The sequence below is a fragment of the Drosophila albomicans genome, chromosome 2R (assembly GCF_009650485.2).
Source record: "Drosophila albomicans strain 15112-1751.03 chromosome 2R, ASM965048v2, whole genome shotgun sequence".
NCBI classification, from domain to species: Eukaryota; Metazoa; Arthropoda; class Insecta; order Diptera; family Drosophilidae; genus Drosophila; species Drosophila albomicans.
Genome location: NC_047631.2, coordinates 18,765,194 through 18,792,767, shown reverse-complemented (window position 1 = coordinate 18,792,767; position 27,574 = coordinate 18,765,194). Strand labels below are relative to the sequence as shown.

Here is a 27,574-nt window from a genome sequence, read left to right as displayed (position 1 = left end):
AAGACTCGCACACAAATATATACTTTGACTCGATGTCAGGTAATGCTTTCAGGGCTTTGAGGTCACAAGAAGACAAGTTACTCAGTTACAATTATTATTTACTTTTTGCTTTTGTAATTATTTCTCATTTGTTTTCATTGATTTTAATTCGTTCGTCAATTGCATTCCGCAAGATTGTGGAAAAGTATGTGTACAAGTGGAAACGATAAATGAATTTTAATAAATTAACAAATAATTACAGCACGCTTGTCGCAATTAATTGATTAAACTGTCGATGTGTGCAAAGCATGCGCCAATTAAAATGCGACTTAAGACAAGCTAACATTTGTTATTAAACTAAGCTAACCATTAACACAATTATTTTCAACTTAAGAAAACATTTTAGCAAATGGAATTGTATGCGATTTAAATATTTTAGATTGAAAGGGGAAAACTTTATTTTGCGGTTTGGAAAAGCTTTGACTATTTCGTATTTATTTTATGCGAAACAAGATTCGGTTGAGCAAAAGAGAAAACCACGAAATTGCTCAAAACAAGTTGATTTAATCGATTTAATCTGCACAAATGCTTTTGCTTTTGCAGCGGAGGATTTGCCGTTCCTTTTCTTTTCCCCATTTTTTGTTGCCTTTTTGCTCGTCTTGTAGCCACTTCAATAAGCCAAATCAATGAAAGTTTTTCTAAGCAAATGCTGAGTCGCCTGATGCCAGCCGCTGCCTGGCCCTGACATCCACTTGAAATGCTGCCGCTGCGTCCGCCTTCAACATGTGTCAAAGTTTTCGCTTCAATGAGCTTTAAATATTTGATTTGTTTTTCACATACTACTAGGCATGTGTGTGTGCTTCACAAGTTTCGACTCAGTGAAGGGACTGTCTTTCAATTCGATTTTGTGGTTTCCTGCTGTGTAATCTGAAACAACGCCACAACAAGTATACACACACACACACCGAAACACAAGCCTTATATTTATAGTTATATATACACATACATTCATATATGTGTGTATATACAACAACACACAATGGCTGCGGTTTTGTCTATCACATAATTGTCATTGACAAGTTTGGAAAATGCTGTAACAAAAATGTTGGCACATTTTTCACACATTGTGCACGAGAAACAAAAGAGGAACAGGAACAGGACAATGGTAATGGGAGGTGTGTAGCTGCTAGTTTTTTTTTCTCTATTGCTCTGTTGATATGCTGAGCAGCCAACCAACAGTTGGACAGTCTGGCTGACAGGCAATTAAAAACATTAGACAAGCTGGCCTCCGAAAAGAGCAACTCTGACGTTGGCCAATAAATCAGCGCAGGCCGACAAGACAAGGACATCAAAAAGAGGATCGGACAAGGGACGTGGGACGTGGGACGGACTTTTGCTGTGGGCAATGCAAAGAGTGTGAAATAAAAATTCGAGAAATAAAAAGCGTGCTGCATGCAGCAAAGTATGTCCAAGGCCAGGGGCATGGACACGCGACTGGGACAGGGGCAGGGACAGGGACGGTGTCAGAACGAAACAAAAGGCATATAAAATTCAATTAGATTTCTATTTTTTGCGCTTCGCTTTTTTTAAGGTTTCGTTTCGTTTGGTTCACTTATCGCTTGCAGCTTTTCTAATCAAGCGCATTTCCTAATGCCGCTCCAGCGTATCTTGAAGTTGTGCAAAGTCGGAGAATTTCCCACCGCATAAAACGCCCAAGGGCCATGAAATCAAGTGGAAGGAAAAGCGTTCGGCCTGGCGCAGGATTTTCACGCTGCTTCATTTGTTGAACAGCGAACGAGCTGTTCGTTTATGCTTCTGCTTCTGCTTCTTCCTGTGGCTTGTATTTCTCCTGCTACTGCTGCTGCTGCTGCTTGCGGTTTCGCTCGACAATTTTCTGCCTTACTACACACTCGAATGACTTGGCTTTGACACGGCCCACAAACATGCTCACCAAGCTTTCTATGTCTACGGCGACGGCGACGACGACGCTTTGAGAACGTACTCGTAAATTACATTGAAAATTCCTGCCCCATTGATGTTGATTGAGCAAGAAAATGCCGACAACGCCCCAGACGCATTTCCCTTTGCCATTCCCCAGTCCAGTCCCCATTTTCTATTCTTCCCATCTCTCTCTCTCTGTCTCTCTTTTTACCTCGACAATTTTGCAAGCATCCCTGCGTGCATTTTAAAGCGTTGTTCAACACTTGTCGCCACCGCCTTCCCGATGCTCTTTCGCTTGAGGCGTCGTTCGTGGGCGGGCTTTGCGGTTAGGTTCCGCTTTAACTTGGATTTCCGATACACGCTACTCACACCTGGCCAACTGCCAATCGCAACCGCCCATTATCGCGGGCGGCGACTCAAAGTATCATAATTAATGAGCACGCCTCTGCGGCCTAGTTTGACACTGTGTTTGGTCGTAATCCCTATTTTAAATTGCATTTGCCATAGAATTTCACCAACGACCAGCGACCGCTGAAGAGCATTTTTGTGCAAAATGCAAATTGTTTGGCCAGAAAAACCAATTGCATTAATGACGCTCATTTAGATGGCACTTTGTGCCACAGCTGAGGTGCGCATTTCCGTTTCCGTTTCTATTCATAATTTATGGCAATAACAGCTGCGCTATTTATGCATTAAATTTTAAATAAAACAATTGAGCCTGCTCATTTTGAAACTCTGCGCTTCAGGCTATACCATAGATTTTAATTAATTTTAATTTGCATCATTACATATTGATTTTTTTATGGAGATCCCATACACGCCCTGAACTGTAATTTAAACCCCGGAACCTCGTTGTCGTATCTCAATGATGTTTAAAGCGAGTCAAGTGCAATGCACAGTCATTTAACTGATTAGAACTTGACTCGATAATTTAGCCATTATTAAATATACATATATTCAAATGCATGTGCGCTAGATTATTCTTACATTATGTAGAAATGAGTATAGAGAAAAGTTCCCCGGAAAATGAAAAAGTTTTATCACATTTGATACCCAACGAAAAAAATATTGAAATGGAATAAATCTTGTAATTATTTATGACATTGATTTAATATCTAATAAAAATGACTTGTTGAACTTTAATTACTGTTGATATTGCTGATTATCACTCATCACTATTAATGTTATAAAATGTTATTTATTTGCTGCATTGCTACTCACCATTTAATTATATATTATCGATGAAAGCATCAAGCTGAGTTTGAGGCACAGTCAAGTCAAAAATTATTTGAGTGGCACAAAACCATTTGAAATGCCAAAGCCGAAAAATCTTTAATGGAATTGTGTGCAAGTCACACACTCACAAAAACACACACACACACACATGACTCTAAAAGATTCAGCACACAATTTGCATGTTAAATCTTGAGAGTTTCGATAGATAGATAGATAGAGCTTGCGAGCGCAGACGCTGGCAGATTGAAATGCAAATCGAATAAATAGAAAATAAATAGACGGCATAAGTAAACAAAGTAAAGACTCTTCAAGCATGGCATCGCACAGAGGCAAGGACCTTTAAAGAGAACTAAACCAAAGCAACGCAACGCAGCCTGTGTATCGTATCCTTCAAGTGTATGTGTGTGACTTCAAGTGTGACCCCCCAGGCAAAGAATGAGAGGGGGAGGAACAAGGCGGAATCGCTGACGCTGCGTGCTGAGCAGCTTAAGTCGTTATGCGACAACAATTTCAACAGCCCCTGCCAGTGGCGTCTCCATTGCGTTCGCCCGGGCTGAGCTGAGCAGCGGCAATATCAACACTTCCGCTTTGTCGTTTAGTCGAAGCAACTTTGATTGCATCGCCCGTGGCGTTTGGCATTACAAATGTGTGCGCAGCAATGTGACTTGGCTTATAACTACTAGAACTACTCGAAGAGACCAGAGCAGCGCTCTGTGACCTGAGTGCCTCGTTCACGGCTTCTTGGCTTTATGACTTGACTGTTTTAAGGCCGGCTAACCATTCGCTGATTTGCCTGCCTCTCACTCTCTCGTTCAGCTTGCATGCGATGCCATGTTGATGTTATCTGGATTATCTGGAGCTGGTGTTAATGACAAGTTGCGGTTGTCGCTGCTTGTTGTGTGTGCGTGTGCGTGTATTTGTGTGTGTGTGTGGCATTTTGCACAATGCACTCACTCGTTGCAAATAACTGGTGACAATTGCGATTAATGCAATTTTGTTGCATATTAGTTTGCATATTTGGATCGTCCGTACGTGCGGCGAGCGCCGTTTCTTTTGATATTTACGCGACAAAATTTATAACACATTTTATGGCGAAAACTTATTATTATACAAAACTATACGGCAACTAAAATGGCAAATATGCGAAAACACAAACAAAACAAAACCAAATAAAAACCACAATCATATGCGTTTCCATTTACTCGTACGATTCTTCATACACATCTAGCTGCATGTGTTTGTTTCTATCGTGTGTGCGTGTGTGTGTGTGTGTGTGTATAGTACAACAAATGACAGACAAATTCTGTGTAGTAGCACTCGTAGTACTTTATTTTATTTCTCTTATTTTTTTGTTGTATTTTGCCCGTTTGTTGTTTCATTTCATATGAAGGCTGCTCGCGGCTGCAGCTGCTCTCGACGTCGCTTCGCGTTGCGTCGCGTCGGCTGTTTTCATTTCATTTCATTTGTTGTAATTTTTTGTTGCACTGCATTTGTGTGTTAGCATTTTCTTATTGAATTTTGAGAATTGGCGCGACGCGAATTGCATTTCATGGCCCTGCAGCGGCGGAAGCGGAACGCGCGCGCTACGTTGACCGTCGGCATTATTACTCGCACTCTAGACGACAGACACAATGCTGCGTATACGCAATGGCACGCGCGCGCTTCGATTTATCGCAATTTCTTTCAGCTTTCTGAGTATTTCGATTTACCGTTTACCGTTGCCGTTGATGCTGATGATGCTGAGCAAAAGCAAACGCTGCAACAATATGCAATAATATTTTCCCCTTTGACTATCAACTGACTGTTGTGATAATGCTCTTCAGATGCTGATGCTGCTGCCGCTGTCGCGCGCCCACTTCCTCTCAACATACGAATGCGAATGAGAACGTCAACGTTCGACTAGAACGACAACGAGACAACGACATGGCAACGCCACAGACGGTTAACAGACGAATGAATTGCCGAAATTGTGTGAGCGCCGCACGAAGCCCGACAGTCTCAGTCGCGCTCAGAATGTGCACAGAACGAACTACGAAACTGTGAATGCCGACGACGTCGATGCCGACGCTGACGTCGACAGCGACGCCGACGCCGCCTTCGCTGAGAGTCGCTCATGCTTGGCGCGCAGGTTGCACTCAAAGCGACGGCGACGAGCGCTCAGTCACTCAACAGAGCTCTGTTAACGCGTTAACAGCGCTCGATATGCACAGATGTAAACGGTTTACATTGCACTGTTAATTAGCGCCTGTCTGTTGCTGTCTGTCAGCTAAACGTTGCGCATACGACGCGTTTGACGACTGACAGCAGCAGCAAAACGCCAATGTCTGAGAAAGTTGTTTTATGGCATCTTTTTATCAAATATTATCAGCAAAATTATAAGCCTTCTGTCTAAGCCATTAAATACATGGCAAATTTGCCTGTCAACAGGCGGAAAAGCAAAGAAGAAAAAACAAAATAAACCAACAAAACGGTGGAACTTTGAACAACAACATAAACAGGCCTCCCTCATTTAAAAGTCGCAAAGTAAATTCCAATTAAAATTTCAACGTAAATGCCACAAAATGTAAATTATGCGTAATGAAGTCGTCCGCGCTCTGTGTTGGCAGCGGTGCTGGCGGCAGCGTTTTTCGTGTTGTGGTTGCGGGTTCGGTGTGGTGAGCGTCGCCTGTCAACACCCACGCACACACGCATACAGCTAAAACATCAGCCGAGATACCAACAAAAAGCAGACTCGCAATCACACACACACACTCACACACAAATACACAATAACCCTCTTTAGCTTTGTGTCGCAATGTTTGCCTTCACTTGACGCGCACGGTCGCTCACAAATCCTGCCAGGCAGCCAGCCAGACGTCTGTGCCAGCGAAATACGATGTTCGGCTCGATGTTGAAGGAGATGCCAAGTCCGAATCCAACACCGGCTGCGTCTCGACTGTCAAGGCGCTGGAATTGCCTTGAAGCGTACGTTGCGGAATCCTTTAAGAAGACTATAAATACCCCACACACACATAAACACACACTAACCAGCATGCATTGTACAAATTGATAAGCACACACACACACACATACACACACGCAATTCTAAAACAAGCAATTTTGACATCAAACGTCAACGACTCACCCACAAACACACATATGCACACACACATACATTATTCGTACACAGCGCTTTATTGACGGCTGTCAGCAATGTTGGGCGTTCTCAAGCGATAGCGCTTACACGTGGGACTATTAGACTTCAATAAATTCAATTTGCACAAATTTCAAATCCCAAAACACGCCCAACCCCCTAAAATAAAGCCAAGCCAAGGCAAGAAACGCCCGCAGCACACGCAACGTGCATCCACAAACAAATCAAACAAGAAACGTATTAAAGTCAATGCCAAAAGGTTGATTTCATTCAGCAAACAGAACTACGCATGCTCTACTCTACATCAAGTAAACAAAGTTCCATTCAATTAAAAAAAAACAAAACAAATCGAAAGCATATTCTTTATTTCAATATTTGCCACAACATGTGGAAATTAATCACATTTATTATTTACAATTTCTAATGTGTAAACTGCATCAATTACCAGTTGACAGTTACCCAAAACAGAATGCCAGTTTATTTGTATATCATTTAAAAAGTCAGTGTCAGGATGCACAAACATTGTGTCTGCTATAACTAGACAGATGTGTGTCAGTTAAAGTGCCAAAAAGTTGTTGATTAATTGCCACGTTTATTACACATGAAGTCTCCATTTCAGTCTGTAACAAAACGAAAATAAATTTAGAACAACATAAACAGCTGAATGTGACGTGCAAAAAGTAATTAAATCAGTGTTGATTACACAAAGTTTTAAATAATTATTTAAAGTAAATTCGTGTGAAATAAAGTAAATTCGAGTACTGTTAATTGTATACTAATATTTCTCTATTATTTGGTAATAAGATGCATTAATTGAGCATGCATTTTCGTTAAACAAATGCAATACATTTAAACCAATTATTTCAGCAGAGTTTTGCACTTCTTACTTCTTGCTGCACTCGAAGACCAACAGGAAAACTAAAAGCTACTTGTGTGTCTTTTGATTTCAAACATTTAGCCAAACGATTACTACTCGTAAAACAAGTTTTGTCAAGATAATCAAGTCCATCAATCACCATAAATATTCGCTCTTACAACAATGTTTGCTTGACAAACATAAACAGATTTTGTTTATACTCGCTTTTTGCAGATAGTAGTCTGTTGTCCCCAAAGCACAACATTTTGATGTGTTCGCCTGTGTTCGATATAAACAAATGTCAATATTTGCAAAAGTGACATAAAAAAGCAAAACGCCTACGTTTGTGTAAAAAGAAATTTAAATTGGGCTCGATTCGATTAGGCAAACGCAGAGACAGACGACGAACATAAAACATAAAGTTCAAGGAGTCATAAAATCGAATAATATCTAGTGGGAATAATATCTCTAGCTGGCTTTGTTTGCGGCCATAATAAACTTATGAAACAATGCGAGAGATTCGAGAGTTTCTACTTGGAAACTGTGGCACAGCAGCGCAAAGCGGATTCCTATCACAGACAGAGATAGATAGAGAATGAGAGAACGAGTCGTCCATCGAAATTGCTATGCAATTGACGTGTCCTGGCATCCACACTCCCTGAAGTCAAAACAGCCTCTGTTGCACAGGCAATGCCGCTGTCGCAGCCAGTGCTACATACATACATATATGCATTTGAATAGTCGACAAACGCGAAGCGAAGCGCGCGTCACACTGCGAAGCCAATTCATACGCCCTGTGGTACGCGGGTCGCCTAGCAAATGACTTTTGATTGACATGTTTGACATTCTGCACGACAAGCATAAATTGCTCTACACACACACACACATACGCACGCAGACACAGACACGATGTCACATAGATTTCTCCCCTTTCGCCCATTTTTATTGCAATTTAAATGCGTCAGCATAATTTTCCAGTTTGTTTAAATGATAAGTACGCAGCGTTATGTTTGTATCAAAGAAAATTGAATAGCTTGCAGTTTTTCTCATAGCTAAGATATATATTTGTTTGCTGTTGTGACCTGTGGATGTGGCTGATTCGATTCCTCTATTGTTCACAAAGGAATACTCAAGACTCTCGGCGCATTCATGCGCATGCCTGCAACAGTTTGCCTGAAAGGCTGAAAGGACGTGAACCCACGAAAATAGTCCGATTTAGTCTATAGTATGGGATACACATTTGCACAGTTCAATGCCCAAGCGATTGCAACTCGAAAGCAACAACTGAACTCGATGTGATGACCAATGCGAATCTATGGCCAAATAATCTTGAACATGTGGCCAAGAAGACGACGCCTTATGTCCATTAATGATGGCCACAGACCATTAGCTGTCAGCAACAGCAAACAAAGCCAAAGACGATACATTAATAGCATCTGTACAGTAAGCCAAGATAATGCGATTTAAAACAACTGTTCGAAACTCACATTGTTATTTGATTGCAAACATTAACAAAACAGCTAATGATGTGAATGATATTTCTCTAGAAGCGTTTTAAACTGTTTTGCATTTGAATAGAATTGAATAGATGCATGCATCGAATCACAACAATGTAGATTTTGAAATGAGCCAATTAGAATAATTGTAATTGTGAAATTTAATTAAAATTTAAATTTTGCAGTCAGCTTTTGGCTTTCTATGCAGTCTGTGCAACTTTCCATTGCATACATTTTAGCGCTAATGAGGTTTAGGCATAAGCTGATTGTCGTTGTCGTTGGCGTTGGCGCTGGCTGCATGCATCATAAGCGCAAATACAGCAAACATAATCCAATTATGAGCAAATGGCTGCCACAAAAGCATTTAATTGACTTTTGCGGCGAACAACAACTGTGCAAAACAAAACCAATAACAATAATCGTCATAAACATAAACATAAACATAACGTAATGCTGTGCGTCCAACAACAACAAATATCTGCGGGTGGTCAATGTGGACACCTGAGCGAGTCGATGACAACGACAGCGAGTTTTGCCAAGGAGACGACGAACACACGAAGCATTTTGTGTGTAAGCCATTTGACTAATGGATGCTCTTGCTGCATCAGCTGCCCTCCAGCTCTCTCCTCCCCACTTCAAACTCTGCTTTGGTTTTGGTTTATGGCTGCCTGAGAATCTCTGGCTGGCTTTCAGCAACTGTTAGTCATGGCTTTGGTTTTGGCTTACGCATCAACTCTGTCCTATCTGTTGTCCTTCTGCTTCTGCTGCTGCTTCTCCCTCGTGTGTGTGTGTGTGTGTGATTTTGCGGATTCTGCCGAAATTACGAGCACGTGACAAAATCAACAAAATTAATTAATAAACTTTGTCAAGCACTTCCGTTGCTGCCGTGTCATGTGACATTTCTCATATTGCCCGTAATCTGGGAAGGTCTTCGACTATCCGACTCTGTCAACCACGACCACACACTCACACATCGATGTATGAGTATGTGTGTCTCTGTGTGTGTGCTCATCACTTACACAGCTACATCTACCGTTGCATGCCACACCAATTTAATATGCCATGGCAAAGGCCGTGTGTCTCCCTCTGTGCTGTTTGCCCCAACGTTAATCAGTATTGAATTTGTGGTCCAACTGCCAGTGCACAAATATCGAAAGCTAATTTCCCAGCCAACCGGAAGCAGAAATTAGCACAAATTATCAATGACACATACATTGGTGTCTTTAAGAGAGATGCTAGCTTTAATATACTACAATCCCCACAGTTAAAGTTAATCGTAATTGTAATAGTATTAATTAAGTTTGCTGTTTAATTGTCGCAAATCGTATAACGATTAAACAGTTTAAAGTGTTGTGTGCGTGTGTCACTCTTATTATTATAATTATTATTTCATTTAATGAGGGTTAACTAATTACACACATTATAATTAACCACTTGACAAGTTTTAACTCCCGGCGTGACTTGTGTACAGAAACTAAATTCCAAGTTTAAGCCCAAGCTGAAGAGAAATGCCATATAAATTATTAATTGCCGCAAAACACACACAAATTGTGATTAATTATGTCTGTGGCAGAAGACGCAAAGCAAAGCACAGACAAACATACTTAGAGACACTCTCTCAAATGCTAAACAATGGCAGAAGAATATTGTATCTCTTCTTGTGTTGTGGCAGCCTTTTCCTCCTCCCACTCCTCCTCCCCCCGCTGCTCGCATTTTCCTGTTTGCCCTTTGGCAGAGCTTGTCATGATTTATTATTTGCTCTTGATAATGACGCATCGAGAGCGGAACGTGGCGGAGTAGCTTGTGGTAGGCGCTGGAGCATTGACAGCCACATATCAAAACAATGGCATTTGCGTTTTGACCTTTGAACTCTCACACCGCAGCCAGATGGCTGCTCAAGTAACAACAACAGGAATAACAACAAAAAAGTGGCTAGCTCTTATCAGAGTAACTGCAAATGGCGTGAAAGAATGCGCAGCGCTTTATTTTTATGAGCAAGCAGATAAAACTGGGCGTCGGCATGAGAGTGGACGTTCGCTCTGTGCGGGTTTTTGGGTTTGAGTTTGAGTTTGAGTTTGAGTTTGCGTTTGAGGGGCAGCATTATGCAGGCAGCATAATAAAATAAAAATGTTCAACTGAGTCGGAGCTGCCAAGGGGAGCGAGCACAGCTTACAAGCTATGTAATATCAAAATGACAGCCATGGAAAATGTTGTAGACGAGGCCACGCTACATAAAAAGCTCACAATTATGTTTTCGTGCTGGTTGTAGGTACGCAGAGGCAGTAAGGAGGAGGATTCTCTACTCCGATGACTCTGTGTTCTGTTTCTAGGGGCTTCTAAGCAGATATACGCCAAGTTATTCTGGCTGCTGTTGCTGTTGCTGCCATGGCAATATCAAATGTAATCAGGCGTCAGGCGAAAGAAATTTCTCTTATTAATTCTTTTATTTGGCTGCAGACTCCCTGTTGGCCATCCGCTGCCTCTTTTCAGCTCCATTCTATTCTGTTCTGCGTGCGTTTGGCAATTAAGAGCAATTTCAATAGCTTGTAAACTGTATAACATGCTGGCAGCCCTAATGGCCATCATAAATTGTGCAGGACTTAACCGAAAAAAACAAAAACACCAAAAAAAAAAAAAAAACTAAAACAATTTGCAATAAAAATAATATGCTCTTTGCATTAAAATAGTTTCGCCAGCTTTGCAAGTTTTTGCAGTTCTTAAAGCTCGTTTAAAGTTTCGATGCGATTAAATGGATCTACTACGGTTGCGTCCTCGGGGCTGTGATGGCTTTTGTCAATGGCAACGTGCAAATCGGTTTCTGTTTATGATGTTAGCGCTTAATTGAAAAAGTTCGAGTGTCTTGGCCTGGCTCAGGCATAACTCATACGACGCGTGCGCCCGTCAACGTTTGCGTTTTGTTTCTGCGCCCGAACCGAAGCGAGGCGAGGATGCCTAGACAGCAGCAGGTTATATTTGCTTTTTGTTTGTTTCGCAAGTGAATTGAGTTTCGAGTGTGTGCAACAATGTTTTCCACATACTGTTATTGCAGGGGCTGCACTCTAAGCGCAACAACAACAACAACAACAACAAAATAGTATAAGAAAATACAAAAACAAATACAGTCACAAAAGGCAACCGAAATGTAGTCAGAGTTTTTGTTTTGATTGCAGTTGGTGAACATAATTTATTGCAGCGCACTAGAGGCAAAAGTTTGTTTACTCTACGACTTCTGTGCTCGTCGGCTGCGGGCTTTGCAGGACGGCAGGCGGTGGGCAATGGGCGTGGCACGATGACAAAATAAAAACTAAAAACTCGACATTGACGTTGACGAGTCCAGGCAAAACGCACATCCAGAAAGTAAATTTGCAAATATACAAATATGCGGTTGTACGTGTGTACATTTCTCTTTTTCTCTATCTCCTTCTCTCCTTCACTCGCTCTTTCTCTCTTCGACCCTGTCTCTGTCCAACGCTTTTTTCACAGTAAATTGCGTGCAAATTTATTTTACATGCACTCAGTGCGTTTATTTGTTTCAATTTTAAGCAAAGTTTCTGTTTGGTTTTTGTTTTTATGTATTCCTTTTTTGTTCTCTTGTTGCTTTCATATTTCACCAGCTACTGGGCAAATGCATATAGTATACGATGTCCAGCAGTTTTGTTTCTCAGTGCAGTTATTTTATATGGTTCTGCTTTGCCACTGACAAGTGCAGTTTAATTGAGTTATTACTTACCCCGCGGCAGTGACAACTTGTGTGTGCAATTCTGCAGCTGAATAACAAGCAGTTAGTTCATTGTTGTCCCTGGAATAACATATCGATAATCCATAAATTATAAATTTCTATTATCTATCAACAGTTTTGACCCATTTATTTGTATGTGTTGTGCAGTCAAGCAACGCGCCTTGGCAATCGTTAGCCCAATTAAAAATGTGCATGTACTCAACCATGAAACAATAGCAAACGTAATCAACTGTAATTGCTTCAAACTCAAACAGACAAACAACCAATTCCGCCCACCCCACTCCCTCTAAAGACAAACATACCGCAACTAATTCCAAGTAGTATTATGTGTGTACATTCAATTGAAAATCAATTCAACTACTTGCACAATGAATGCAGCCTGCGTTGAATTACCATAATTAAAATCCCGTCTGCAATCTTAAGAAATAGATCTCAACTCAGTTCTGTTTAAAGATTTTTCAGTAGCAGCCTAAAAGCAGACTATATTTTTTTCTATGAAGTCAATTTCAAGCAGTCAGATTAACTTCATAGAAAAAAGTATAGCATGCTTTCAGGCTGCTGGTGAAATTATTCTCCGCTGTCTTTGTACAAAATCGATTCGGTGATTACCCATGGATTCTTTATTTATTTTGTATTCACTGATGTATGCAAGCAAGATGGCACAATTCCATGAAGACATGCATTGCGTTTGTGGGAGGCAATAATCATAAAGAGGGCAGCAACTCTGTCAACCTGAGTGACCCAAGTCATCGAACGCTGTACAACCTGCTCGCCAGAAGTTAACACCATTTAAATAAATTCAACTATCAGTTCTTGACTTCTTCCTTTTTTTTCTTTTTTTTTCTTTTTTTTTTTTTTTTTTGTTCTGTTGTTGCCTTCTTGACAAACAACGCACGTGTGCACGTTTCGTTTTGAACGCTTGAGGCCATAAAAATGAGATTACCAGGGAGCAGGATCTGAGGTCCTGACAGCTTACATTAAATGGTAAACAGCTAGCAGAGCAGTTAGGGCAGCCAATGTCCCAACTTCCAAGTGCAAATGAGCCAAATGCCCCAACCGAGGCCCAGTAAAATGCAAAGTGGTTTTTTTTGTTATCGTCTGTCCAAAATGCTAAACATTCCAGTGTGTGTGTGTGTGTGAGTGTGGGTGTATGTGTGTGTGGTTTATAGCACATTTCTATTCATTATGAGTAGTCCCAGGCATTGTTTAACATTTCATTTATTGTGTTGTGCCCATGATGACTCTGGCTAGATGCTGCCACCGGACCAGCTGGGCAGCCGGGCAACCGTTATGTTCTTATGCTGATATGCTCCTAATCGCCCGAGTTACACGCAATTAATTTTGCTTTGTAATTAACAAAAGGCTGTCGACACATTCTCGACTCGACTCGACTCGACTCGACTCGACTTGGTCTGCACTCTGCACTTACTCGGTTTTTTATGTCTTTGGTTTTTATGTACATGTCCAGAGTTCATATAATTTATTAACAAATTTGCACACTCTCTCCCTAGCTCAGTATCTGGAACTCTGGCAATGGCAGTGTTGATTAGTGAACAGGGAAGGGAGAAGGGAGAAGGGAGAAGGGAGAAGGAACGCTAATGAGTCTGGCCGACGGCGCAGTGGCAAACAAATTTCAATAACAATTTGCGAGTCGCAACCAATGAACATTTCAAATGGCCTACCATTCCGATTTTGGCCAAGTCACGCAAAAGACTCTAATCATAGCTAACGGCAATTACGTTCTATGAGTTTTCATTTTGTTTGTCTTCTTCTTCGCTGTTGCACGTTATCATCAACAGCGAGTAGCGAGCGTTCTATGTGTTGTTGGTTGTGGCAAATAATGAAAATTATAAGCCACTTCCGAATTTCATTATCGAAATTAGATGTCGCCTGCTTTTGAGACGTCGCGTTCTCGACATTTGCCTGATGGATTTTGCGGATGTTTCGCTAATTTGTCAACGGCCATTACTACACCAAATGACAAAGTGAGACTCATTGTGGGCGTGGCAGGCAGCCACGAGAAGGAGGCATGCTTCTTTTGCTTTCATTGCTTTCATTGCTTTTGCTTTTGCTTTTGCTTTAGCTTTAGCTTGAGCCTGTGCTGCCTTGTCAAATTCAAATTGACTCATTAAAAATTAAGTTGGCCCAAAGGCACAAAACCACAGCCAAGCAACAAAGTTAACCAAATGATAAATAGCAAAATTAGATTTGACAGCCGAGGCGCATTTAGTTGCCAACACACAAATTGCTGCATTCGTCTTGATTACATTTAACGTTGAATGGCTTAAGATTTGCCATTTTTGTCAGGTCAGGTTTTTGTGGTTGTAGCTCAATTTAAATGCGAGCACGACTCGAGTTCCCCTAAAAACGAATTTTCAATTTAATTTCGGAAATTCGTAGACATTATTTAAGCATACTAAATTCCAAATGGAAATCTGCAACAATTTTTGGCACAGACTCTCTCTCTTTTAATCCACACAAATTCCATGCAAATAAATGAAAATAACTGTTTAAAGCGCAAAACTACAAGTTGTATTTAAAGCACTTGAACCTTTGGCCACAACTAACTACTTGCAGCTGGAGCTTAATGCATTTTTCACTGGCTCTGTGACAGTTTGCAATTTTTTGCGCATATTTCCAGCTGGCACACATGTTGCACAGTCATCCCAGCCACGCCCACTCATACAATGTTCAAGGGAGGGCAAGGGTTTATTGTTCATCGTTTGTTCCTGCTGCTACTGCTGCTGTTAAAGTCGAGACAGTGCTGGCAACTAGAGTGTTAAATCAATTGGGAGCTTGTTGCAGGGCGTACTTAGGTTTCACTTCCGCTTCCGGCCAGGCACCCTTTGCTGCTCTGTGGCCAGCAGTGGGAAGCAGCATCAGTCAGCTGCAGCCACATGTGCTGCATTTTTAGTTTATGCTGGGCATTTATCATATTCTTCTTAGTTATATTCCAGCAACGAGTTATACAATTGCCAACTTAAACTTCTGACCAACAAAGAGTGCAGTGTAGTTAAGTCTAGATATGTCTTTTTGAGATGAACTTCATTTGGAGCTAATATTTTGTGTATTTTTATCGAGATGCTCGCAGATTTAAATGTTGGCAATTTGCAGTCTTAAAGCATTCTTACAGTTATTATTGGCTGTGCATGGAAATCTGCCTGGCTTTGGCCAAAGCAATTTATATTCTCGAGGCACAAATACCATGCTTATTTATGTGCTCTTATTATTTGCAGGCCAAGTTTCTGCTTGAATCCCTGTCAAATAATGCAGAAATATTCCCAGCTAACCAAGCCAACGAACCAACAACGAGGCGAATACGTAAACGCAAACGAAAACGAAAGCGAAAAGAAACAAAAACAGAACAACAAACAAACCATTTGCGAAAATGGCAGTCGAAATGTGTACAATAAAATGAAATGGATTTTTAAAAAGGTCGCCCCACTGTTAAAAGGTAGCTCAAGCGTCTCTACTAAAGAAAAACCTCAAGGCCAACGCGGCGTATTCGTCATATTTTATGCCAATTTGAGAATAAGATTTCGGGTCTACTACTTTTGTATTCACGCGTTCGCCCCGAAAACTTTCAAGTGCCACTTTGAAACTTACTGACTCGAGCTTGGTTTAAAGATGGAATACAACAAAGAAAATTCCCAAAAGAAACACTTAAGTTAATATGCGAATATAATGCGAAGGCTAATAATTTTCTCAGCTGAATAATAATTATTAGTATTCTTCGGAAGGACGAATTGAAATTGATTTATCAGTTGATTTAATGCGAATGTCAATGATTGCATTTTGATTTGCACGCAGCTTGCCACAATCTGTTGCAATGCCAATTCGCATTCCACAGCACGCAATCAGTTGATTTTATTCAGCTATCAGTAAAGTAGCTGCCACTCAGTGCTGTGCAAACATTGGAACCGGAACAAACACAAAGCCACGCACACCGCTCTTTGCCTTCTCGTATTCCCCCATCACACACTGCACAGAACAATCAACCAAACAGACAGAGAGACAGACAGACAGAGAGTCAGATGTAAGCATACTAGAGACGAACGACAATAGTTTCGTCTCAGGCAGAGAGCGAATCCTTCGGTGTATCTGTATTAGTTTGTGTCAACAGAAGCTCTGCGGCAGCAAAGTGTAAATAAACAAATGCTTCTACTTAGCTGGCACCAAAAAGGAAACACTGACAGCCCGAAAGGCTGACACATTTGTCCGACGCAGGAGCCAGGCTTCCACCTAAGTGCCAGGTAATAAAATGCGCATTTGTGCACGAAATTACTGCACTTGGGGCTGTTGGTTGCTTGGTTGCTGTTGCTGCTCTTGATGCTGCTGCTGCTTTTGCTGCTGCTGCTGCTGCCACTCAGTGCTTTCTGGCATGTTTATCCCCAACTGGTTACTCACACGCCCCATGCGAGCGACGCGTTGGCGAAGTGTTCGTATTTTTTCTTGCACGTTTATTTTTATTTTAACATTTGCCCTGCGGCCGCAACAGGCCAAAAAGTTGTGCTGAGCAAAGTTATTTTCAATAAGCAGCCGGCGGGCAAAGCAACGGAAACTGCAAGACGTAAAACAGCAAAGAAAGTAAGAAAAACAAGTGCATTGCACAACGATTTCCACATACTCTAACTGCAAGTCTTGGTCACATTATGTAAACGATTAACTATTTACTAAAGACTACTTTAAGTTGTCTTCTAAAAGCTAAAGCGCACCCTTGAAGCGTTGCCGAGTTAGCCAAATAATTTATGGCTCAGGGCTTATGGCAAGCGACGCATACCCGCTGTTAGAGTATGGGAGGAAGCAATAAATATGCATGAACAGTAGGAGCAAGTCGCGTACTTAGCAGCCAGCCGACATGACAGAAGGAGTGCTCTTAAAGTTGCCAGCATAAAAACAGCAATAGTCGACTGTTCAACCAAGCAAGCAACCAGCGAACCAACCGACTGACTGACTGACTGACTGACTGACTAGCTATTCATTCTCGCGCTGGCAACTATTTTTATTGCATATTTTTGGGGGGCTGCGGCAAAATTAATTGCACTTGAAGTATGCACATTAAATTTAATGAGCTCGCGCGTGCAAGTCGCAGACAGAAGAAGGCGGCAGACAATGTGGACACACGGCACCAACGAATGCAACCGGGGGAGGGAAGAAGAGGAAGAGTAAAAGTGCTTAGCTGCAATTAAGTTTAATTGTTGCTGCAATTGTCGCTAAGCAGCAGAAGCACAAGCAGCAGCAGCAGCTTGGGATGTTGCACGAGTTGTTTAACAGCTACTTAAAGGGTGGCAACTACTCAATTGTTCTGCACATCGTCGCTCATCCGCCCCGTGGTACCACGCAACCATCTACCTGATTTCACTTTACACCATACGAGCAACAACAACAACAATAACAAATGCAACAACCTAAATGAGGCTTTTCCTTTCCGCGTTCGACTAATAGAGCTATATAACATTTTGGGTGCATGCCACCAGGTGGCTGTTGATGTTGCTGTTGCTGTTGCCATGGCTCTAGCTCTGCTCTAGCTATAGCTACTCCTGTTGCACACACATAAGCTTTATTCAGCACACACACCCACACACATAGAGGAGACTTCTGTGTGTTTATATGTTTATAATGCCAGCTAATGTTACCTGTTTCAGTTCGTGTGCAAGGGCTCATACCAGCTCATTAAGTATGAATGGCAATTGGGAAGCGTTTTGCTCGCATCCAGCATCCAGCTGCCATAGGTCATATTTCTTAGTTTGCATTTGGCTGGCTTTGAACTGCAGCAGGCCACAGGCAACAAAATGCAATTTCATCATACCATTTACAATTTCCATTGTTTGCCCAGTTAATTAGAAGCATTCCACAAGGGCCAAAAGCATTAGAATCAAGCCACAAAACACATCCAATGTTTTCACTGCAGACAACATACAACAGAGAACCGCAAGAGAACTGCCATTGAGCAAGCTTATTAGAAATAATTAGCAGACATTTTTAACTACACTCGAGCTTGAGCTGTTTGAGTTGGAAATCTGCTTAATTAATAAATTTTAATTCTTTATTTTTAATTATGTTATTCCCAATTCGCAACTTGAGTCTGTCATTTTGGACACGTGTCTCATACAAATTTTAATGGGCCAACAATCATTAACTGCCGGCAAAGGCTTTGTATATTTTACATTTTGACTTTATTTTGCAGCCTGACCGTTGATTAAAGAAGTGATTTATGTATAGTCTCTTCATTTCAACACCACACGCATGATGTACACATTTATTCGCTGTCAATTGCTTCGACAGAGATCTGTCCAGCTGCAACACTTTTTTGTTTTATACAGAGCCACGTTGTTATACCTACATATACGAGTATACCCTGTAGATGAACTATTATATGGACTACTTATTTGAAATATTACTGTTTGCAAAGTGAAATATTTTACCAAGATTTTAATGTTCAAAATGAGCAGTCGACATTAATATAATAATTAAATTAGGTGCATCAAAATAGTGCAAACAGATCGTTTAGGTAAAAATATTAAATATGGGAAATAATATTATTAATATTCAATTTAAGGTAAAAAGTAAATAAAGAAAATAGGATAGTTAAGATAAAAATATAAAATATATAGAATAATATATAATTATATTTGAAATTAATTTCAAAAAAAGTCAAATACCAAAGTTAGGAAAAAAGATATTCCAAATTTTAAAGGGTATTTTGAAATCGTTCACATTGAATTATAGCATTCTCGAACGTTTCACAATTTCATTTAATTCAATTGATTTTATGCGTTGCCCGCCAAGTGCTCGACCAGTTTATTGCCTTAAATTGTTTATTTAATTCGAATTTAATTTCAATTTTTCGCCACGCTTAAGTATTTTACTTTATTTTGTTTTCCATTCCGCAAGTGCATTGCAAACACAGAAACCGAAACAGAAACAGCAACATCTCGTGCACTTGCCCAGTCAACATTCAAAACAAATTAAATTCTTTGCTACATTTGCGGCACACAGATACACACACACACACACGCCGCAAAAGCGAGAAGTAAACAAGACAAATAAGAGCGAAAAACGAAACGAAACATTGAACAAGTCGCATAGTTTCCAAATTAAAGTGCGACTCAAGCGAAAAATTGGACTGGACAGGAGAACAGAGCAACCTTCGGGCCAAAAAAAGAACGTCATTAAAGCTATGCTACGCATAGTTTGACAAACTGATGCCACGACCCCAAGAAGTTTGCTGAGGATGGGTTGAAATGGGGTGGTAAGTGAAGGGAGGCGGTAGGTGGGAGGGTGGTACAACAACGCTTTATGAACGGCTACAACAAAATTGAAACTTTTGATTGAATACAAACTACACAATCTCGGAAGAGCAATGAGAGTCGCTGGAGGAAGTTCCTTTCAACTTTCCGTTCTGTTCCGTTTCGTAAAAGCATCCTGCTGGGTTGGTTGCTTACCTTACCTTGCCTGACCTGCCCGGCAGCGTTTTCCAACCCCGATTGCAGCCTCCACTTGGCAACAACTTAGTTTTCTAAATTAAAATAATACAATAAAGATTATACATACCCATCCTCATATATAGTATATACTAGTTATAATAGTGCTCCTAACGGGCGTCTCTCCCATGTTTGTTGGGCCCAAAAAGCCATGTAGCAAAGTTTCGATGCAATTTGTGAGACTTTGCGCCTTATGTAGAACATGTTCTTAGTCTCTATACGATGCCCTTCACAAACTTAACAACTTTTATTGTGTACCGACAAAAAGTTGACATCAACATTCAAAATGTGCTGCATTTTGCAAGTGTTGCCGCATTGCCGAAATATACCCAAATATTGTGTTTAGTTACTCGTTGCCATGAATACCAAAGCAACAATTAGGCAGCAATTAAGGGCAAACAAAAGAAGCCAATGTTTGTTTAACAAAACCAAACAAAAAACACATACAGCAGACAGACACAGAAGAAGACGCCGAAAGGACAGCTTTAATGAGGAATGCTATGCCAACTTTTCAAACAAAAGTTTCTACTAAAGTTTTCTTCGAATTTATATTAGAGAGAAAATAAAAAAAGAACTGCTTCATATTAATCCCTCCTGGCAACTTTACTTGAAAATTGTTCTGCAATTTAATATATTTTAAGAGGTTACAGACAACATCCATCTGCAAAGTTTTTGTTGTCCAATTCCCAAGATGGTCATTGTAATGCTCAGATAACACATATTTGTCGCTAAAGGATGTCCTGTAATAGGACTTCAATCACCTTTAAAATCTGTTCATCCAAGATTATTATTTGCCCCTGAACAACTTCGATGAAACTTTACTTTGTGTGCCATGAATTGTTCAATTATGTGAGTGCATCATTTAAGTTGTAAAGAGTTGCGAATGTTGCAGTTTCACTAATTTATTTCGCATCTATCGAATTTCACTCTAAATGAAAGCAATTACTTTAAGTCAACCCAATCACTCCATTTCAGCCAACTTAATTCAGGAAGTGGGTGAAAAAAGCTGCGCAAGCCATGCAGCTGTGTTGTTAATAAGCTAAACAGGTGAGAATCTATTCCAATCGATTGCCATCATTTTACTCAAGTGTTCACTAAAAGTTTTTGGCAGCTGTGGCGCGAAAAAATACACGAAGCAACTCATCATCAGCTTCAAGGAGTGGAAAAAGAAGGAAGAAGAAAAAACAAAACATTGCTCAATTTAAACGTCAGCCAAAAGTATGAAACGATAATAAGTATAATAAAGACTGCCAAAAGTTTCAAAAAAAAAAAAATATATATATATACAAAAAATATGTCGGCCAAAAATAAAGAAAGAACAAAGGAAATGTCTGACAGGAAATTCATGTTGATGAAAAATGTTTTTCATGCGCGCTGCCATTCACTGTGAATCCTTAGTGAGTGTATGTGAATATATAAGTGTTTGTGTGTGTGTGTGTTCGTTCGTGTACGTGAGCATGTGCGTATATGGTGTCATTGTGTGTGTGAGCCCATAGGTTCAGGGGCATATTCATGACTTGGCCAAAAATGAAATAGGCCCATGCAAAAAACAGCAGCAGCAGCCAGAGGCTCATGAAGCCCACGCAACTACAGCAAAAACAGAGAAAGTAAAATAACAGAAAACAAAGGCAGAAAGAAATACAATAACAATGGGAAAACAAGAATACCACTAAGCAGCACTAAAATGTATCTCACTTGATGAGAAACGAGTGCAGCTGCCAAAGGGCTCAACCAAGTGAACACAAAACGAATTCATGCTCAAATTGCGAACTCACTCAACCGCACCCACATCCGGACTCCAGAGCGTTGCGTTGCGTTGCGTTCAGTTGCGTTCAGTTCTGTTACCAGCATTCGAAAAGCGTCGCTCTTAAAGCAATCCTAGCTCAAGTTGGCGCGCTCAGCAGCAGCCAATGTAAACTCAGTAGCTAGAAATGTGTCACAGAACGACCTTGAATTCCACTCACTGAGCGAGAGATTGCAGCTCACCCAATTCTTGTTGGCTGTTGCTTTGAGTGCTTTTCTCTCTGGGTTGAGCTTTTATTGAGCGTAAGTTTGTGCCGAAGCTTTAACAGCACTCCAAATGCTGTTGTCTAGGCCAATCTCGATTAACATAGCTCAATTTCTTAGAACAATTGAAAGCCTAGGTCAAACTGAATGAATAATTAATTATTTGATATGTTTTAATAAAAAATAAATCTCGGTAGAAATGACTAATCTGTTAAATAGATTAAATGGATATATTTAATTTAAGTAGGTGTATATTCATACATTTAATACATATGTTTCATTAATATTTCCTCACTCCCAACTTTTAAATTAGTTTATTATATATTTTTAGTTTATAATCCCACATTTATTATGAATTAATTTGCTTTAATTACTCAATACAAATTATAGATTGATATTCTCATAATAAAGTGTTCTAATTATTATCATCAACAATTATTTACGATTTAATGTCATATAATTATTTTCAACTATTTCATTTAATGCACAAAAATAAAGAGTTATAATTATCATCATCAAAAATAATCAATAAATTAATTCCAATTTAATATCAACTTATTATTATAGATATTTAGCAAATTTATTTTCAACTATTTGCTTTCATTTAATGCACAAACGAATCGCAAAAAGCGCGCTTGAATGGATTGCAACGTAAAAGCAAAAATATAACGTTTAATATACCATATATAAAACAAAGATTTCAGTTCTCTCTTCTCGCGTTTACTTGGCACAATTTAATATTTCTTATGGTGCATTCGCTTCAGTTGTCAATTATAATCCACTCGCGTTCGCATATTTGTTTTTGCGGTCAAGAACTTCTCTCATTTCCGACCATAATTTTCAAGGCGGAAATACTTACGTGCCCACCATTGGCATCTAGGGGGAGGGTCACTCTGGGGGAGGGGACTCTGGTATCTGTATCGTTGGTCCTGTGTTGGATTGTGGCGCATTTTGGCGTCATTTGATGACACGTTGTTAACATTCTCTTTGACGCTTCTTGGCTGCTTCGACTTCGGCTTCGGCTGTCGTTGCCAGTTTTTTGATGTTGCCACAGGCATAATTCTTATTAAACTTGATTGAGCGAAAAACTTCATTATTCTCTTGTTGGTTTACAGGACTCGTTATTCGCTGCTTCTTCCTTTTTTTTCTTAACATCGTTTGTATTTTGTTGGTGAATTTATTTTGTGTTTTCTCTGTGTGTGTATGTGTGTGTGTGTGCAGGAAATTAAATTTTGTGCCGTGTAAACACACGGAAACTTTTGTAAAGTGCTAAAGTAATGGAAGACGGATACGGCGAGGGAGATAAAACGGTAGAGAGACAAGTGCTTACAATTCATTTGACTCTTGTTAAAATCCTTAACTAACCTTTGGCAGACCTCTTAGCTGCATCTGCAGCTGTCGCACGGCCAAGCTCCAAGGGATTATGTTAATCAGAATTCTGCACTTTAACAAGTCGCTGTGCACAGAACTGTGCAAAAAGTCACAAGGCTGTTGTCGCTACTTTTGAAAGAGCTGAACTTTTGCAAAGTCGCCGCCGCTGCAGCTGCAGCTGAACAAAAAGGGGAAAAGCACAAAACTCTAAGCTGGCACTATAAAAGATGACTTCCTTCCTGTCCTGGCCTGTCCTGGCCCGGCCTTGCCTTCCCTTGTTTGTATATCGCACCAAATTCAATGCAATCTGCTGGCAGCATTCGTCTTGCCTTTACCGTGGAATAAATGCCCATTTTTTTCTAGAGTTAATTAGCAAGTTTTCAACTAAGCCAACAGTTTCTTAAAACTACTTTCCTCTTGTTATTATTGTTGGCTATTTAGCCAAATAAGTTCTTTAAAGTAAAGTTTTAGTAAGTTTGCTGTAGCCGGGATTTAATTTTTTAACTACTTATTTGTGTTGTTAACAGTAGACTTTAATCATAATACTTTTAATACCAAATAGTTGTACAAATATTTTAGCTTTGAAAACATTTTTAAATAAGTGGATAGCCTAGAAAAATCATTTTAATAATTTGGTTAATTTTCTTATTGTTTACTACTCAGCTATATTTAAAGTGAGTTCTTAAGAGTTGAATTTCAGATATAAAAATAAGTATAAATCCTTGTAATAAAACAATTATTGTGTAACTACTACTTTCTAAGGTGAATAATAGCTGTTAATGCTAACTTCGAACTTTTGTGTTAATATTTTAGGTATTCAAAATGAAAGTTTTTTACTAACTTGACAGCATAGAAAATGTATCTGAATAATTTGGTAAAACTAGGAATTTTGACCCACAGTTCTGTATTGTTCTGCTCTAACAGCAGGCAACATTTCATAAGAATTTTGTAGCATAACTTTTGGCGCGCGAGCGCGTAACAAGTTGTCCTCTATTAGCGCGAAGCATTTTTCATCGGCCAGGCAGACAGACTGCTGTTGTATGCTGGACAGGCAGCTACATCAGCTGGCCAGCAAATTAAGCTAATGCAGCAAACGGAAACAGCTGCAACTGTTGCTTAATGGCTGCCCGATCGGCCATGAAGGTGCGAATGGAAAGGGGATGGGCAATGGGGAGGAGGAAGGGGGAGGAGGAGGAGAAGGAGGGGGAAAGAAAGGTGACTGAGGGGCAGCGCGGTATCATTTGGTAGCTGGCAGTTGGCTGTCAAAAATTGCTTATTCCCGTGTAAATGAAAATACCTCGAAGGCAATTTGGCAACCAAAGTCATCAACTGCGCACACGCACGCCTCAATAAATTCAATTTACACGAATTTGTAAAGGCATCGCGCCTGATGACGAGCACGAGACCGAGAGTGGCATTGAGAAAGGTTTTCGGATTGGGGTTGGGTAGAGAGAGAGAGAGCGGAGGGGACACAACACAAACTGCCATATAAAACAGACAAAAACTTATGTTCAGCAGAGAAGTTTTGCAGGTGTGAACAGCAAGATAAACAGTAACCGAGGGGGGCAGGCAGGCCAACACATTGCCCTGGCCTGGTGCAAAAGTGATAGATGGAGAGTGAGTGAGATCCAGAGGGGACAGATAAAGAAGAGAGAGAGAGAGAGAGAGAGAGAGAGGGGAGGCATTGGTTGTGCGGTTTGTGTCAGATGGGAGGCAAGAGGCGCCTTTATTGGCATCGACATGCATTAGCGGCACCGCAAAAGCGAGCTGAGTAAAAGTCAAATATAACCGCAGTAACCGACAACCAAGCCACGTCCGACGCATGTACAACAACGCCAATTACAGCAACAACAACAGCAACAGCAGCAGCAGCAATGGGAAACCAAACTGGCAGCAACAAGCTAAATTGCAAAAGAAAACTTTTTGTACAGTGCGACCGCTGCAGCAGAAGAGCCAACAGTCAACAGCTAACAACAGAGAATGGAGTAAAGGCGAGTTGGGACAGCAGCAACAACAGCAACAACAACAACAGCAGCAGCAGCGGGCAACTCATGATTGCCTGGGCCCATCATCGACATGTGTATAACACTCTGAGTATGTGTGTGTGTGTTTGTATTAAGTGCTGTTTGTGTACGTGCAAAGGTGTAAATTAAATTTCAACACCAACACGAGCATTGCATGGCAATGTTAGCTACCAAAATTCTTACCTTACCCATATCCCGTAGCATTTGGTTGCCCAAAAGTGTTCTTATTTACGCTCGTTTGCCTTTTTGTTTCTGATGTTACTTAGCCCGCAATCTGTTGCAGTCTCGTGCTTTTGCTGCTCTCGTTGATTGTTTGACCTTTTTGCTAATTTCTATTGCCGACTTTCAGGCGCACGCATTTCACAGACTCTTTCGATCTGACATTTAAATGAAATGCTTTCACTCTGCTTCCGCTTTACTACATAACTAAAGGCACTTCGGTTAAGTTAAGTATTTTGCAATGATTGCTAATAAAATATGTTTGCTATTTTTTCCTTTTTTGTTAATTAAGTGTATAATCTGAAATTGGAAAATATACCAAACCTCCATACGGAGCACAAGGATTAAGGACTGATTTTTCAATGTTACATTTTTTTAAAGAATCTAATGATAACGAGTTTGTTAAATGATTATAGATTTTTAAATTAATATGCAATATTTTAAAAGTTAGGTCAACATTTTTTATTCAGCTTTTATCTTTTGAAAGAAGTATAAAACTATTTGAAACTATGGACATTGAAAAATGAAATCTTAAATATTTAAACTAAATTTCCAACTAATTGTGACTCTTTTTCAACATTATTAACCTCGTTTTATTCTGCAGTTTCAAGAACAAGTTATTTTCCCAGTTAAATATCCCAATTTTAGAAGTTAAACCAAGCGCAAAAAAAGAACTATAAAATCATAAACAAAACTGTCGAAACTTAAACTGCAGATTCGTTCAAGTGCCAAGAGCGTAAAAGTTTCAATAGCAACAAAATGCAACTTCATTATAATGCAGATGAAGAGTATTCAAATAGTCACGCAGCCCCGAACTCGGGCCCATAGTATTTACGCCTTCTATCCTGTTTATGTTGTTGTCTAAAGCCTGCGGGCAGGTTGGTTTTTTTGGTTTGTTGGTTTGCCGGTTTGTCGGCTTGTGTTTTGTAAGCGCCTTAAGAGCGCAAAGTAATTTAAGCGCAAAATGTCGAACCCGACGCGCGACGGAAGCGAACCAGCAATGGAATTTAAATTATGCACAGTCTTCTCCAACCCAAAGGATGCGCGCACGCAACAAAGGCAACCAGCTGCCAGCTGCCAGATGCCAGCTGCCAGTTTTACCAGCGGTGGTCAGCGTTAATGTGCAGACAGAATACGCGGAAAAACCGTAAGAGAGATTTTCTTCTTGAAAGCATCGCGTGGCAAAATGATCAAAGCGAAAGAGAGCGTAAGGACACTCCGTATAGAAGTGCACTTGTACTATGGCTGGCTGGCTGGCTGGCTAGCTGGACAACACAGAGGAGACAAGAGCCTCATCTCGATAACAAGAACGAGGTGGTCGAGGTCCAGCGTACGCCATTGACATGCTGATATCATATCGCCAGCATGTCGAAGCGCGCTTGTTTTTCCATACGCACCATTGTCCCATTTGAGTTGAGCAGTTGCAGGCTTAACTGCAGCAGCCGTCGTTGATTAACAATGAGGACATGCAGTGGAAGGGCATTATCGATGGTCCGTAATGACTCCCTTGCTGCCAGCCTGCCACACGCAATAACCCGCACAGTCCGAGAGCATCGTTTGAAGCACCTTAAATATGTTGTAATTGAAATGCATTTGGGCGCAAGCGAACAAGTGAACAAATGAACGAAATGGGGCCAGCTGGAGCCCACAATGCACAATGCTGTCTGAAAGCTCATTACCACAATGGCAATGACAATGGCAGAGCCCAAAGTAGAGGCAACAGTAAATGCTTGAGTTGTTGGGTCCAGTCCAGTTAACACTTGTGGTATTCTGTACCACATAAGTCGCATTAATTGGCAGAGCAGGTTGCCAGGCCAACAACAAACGTAGTGACATTGTGTGGAACGTGAATTTGCACGCTGCAATGGCCAAAAACGTGGCATGCAACATGCAACATCCAACGAACTGAACAGACGCCATTCACAGCTTTGACTTGTGCGCATATTTCGCTGGACTTCACACATAAAATACGAGCAATAAGCTGCTGAAAGTTGAAAACTTTCTGCACACAAATGCATGAAAACTCTCTCGCACACACACACACACACACCCATACATGCAGCATGTGCTGCTGCATCTTGTGCGTGGC

General features: G+C 40.5%; 1 protein-coding gene across 1 annotated transcript in view; it reads right to left on the bottom strand.

Annotated features, from left to right (window-relative positions):
- Positions 1-5,138, bottom strand: part of LOC117576353 (octopamine receptor beta-2R) — a 47,432-nt gene extending 42,294 nt beyond the window's left edge. Inside the window, exon 1 of the mRNA XM_052007669.1 lies at positions 4,866-5,138. The gene's annotated coding sequence lies outside the window, so the exon portion shown is untranslated. The remainder of the gene's footprint in view (positions 1-4,865) is intronic.
- Between the last annotated feature and the right edge of the window lie 22,436 nt (positions 5,139-27,574).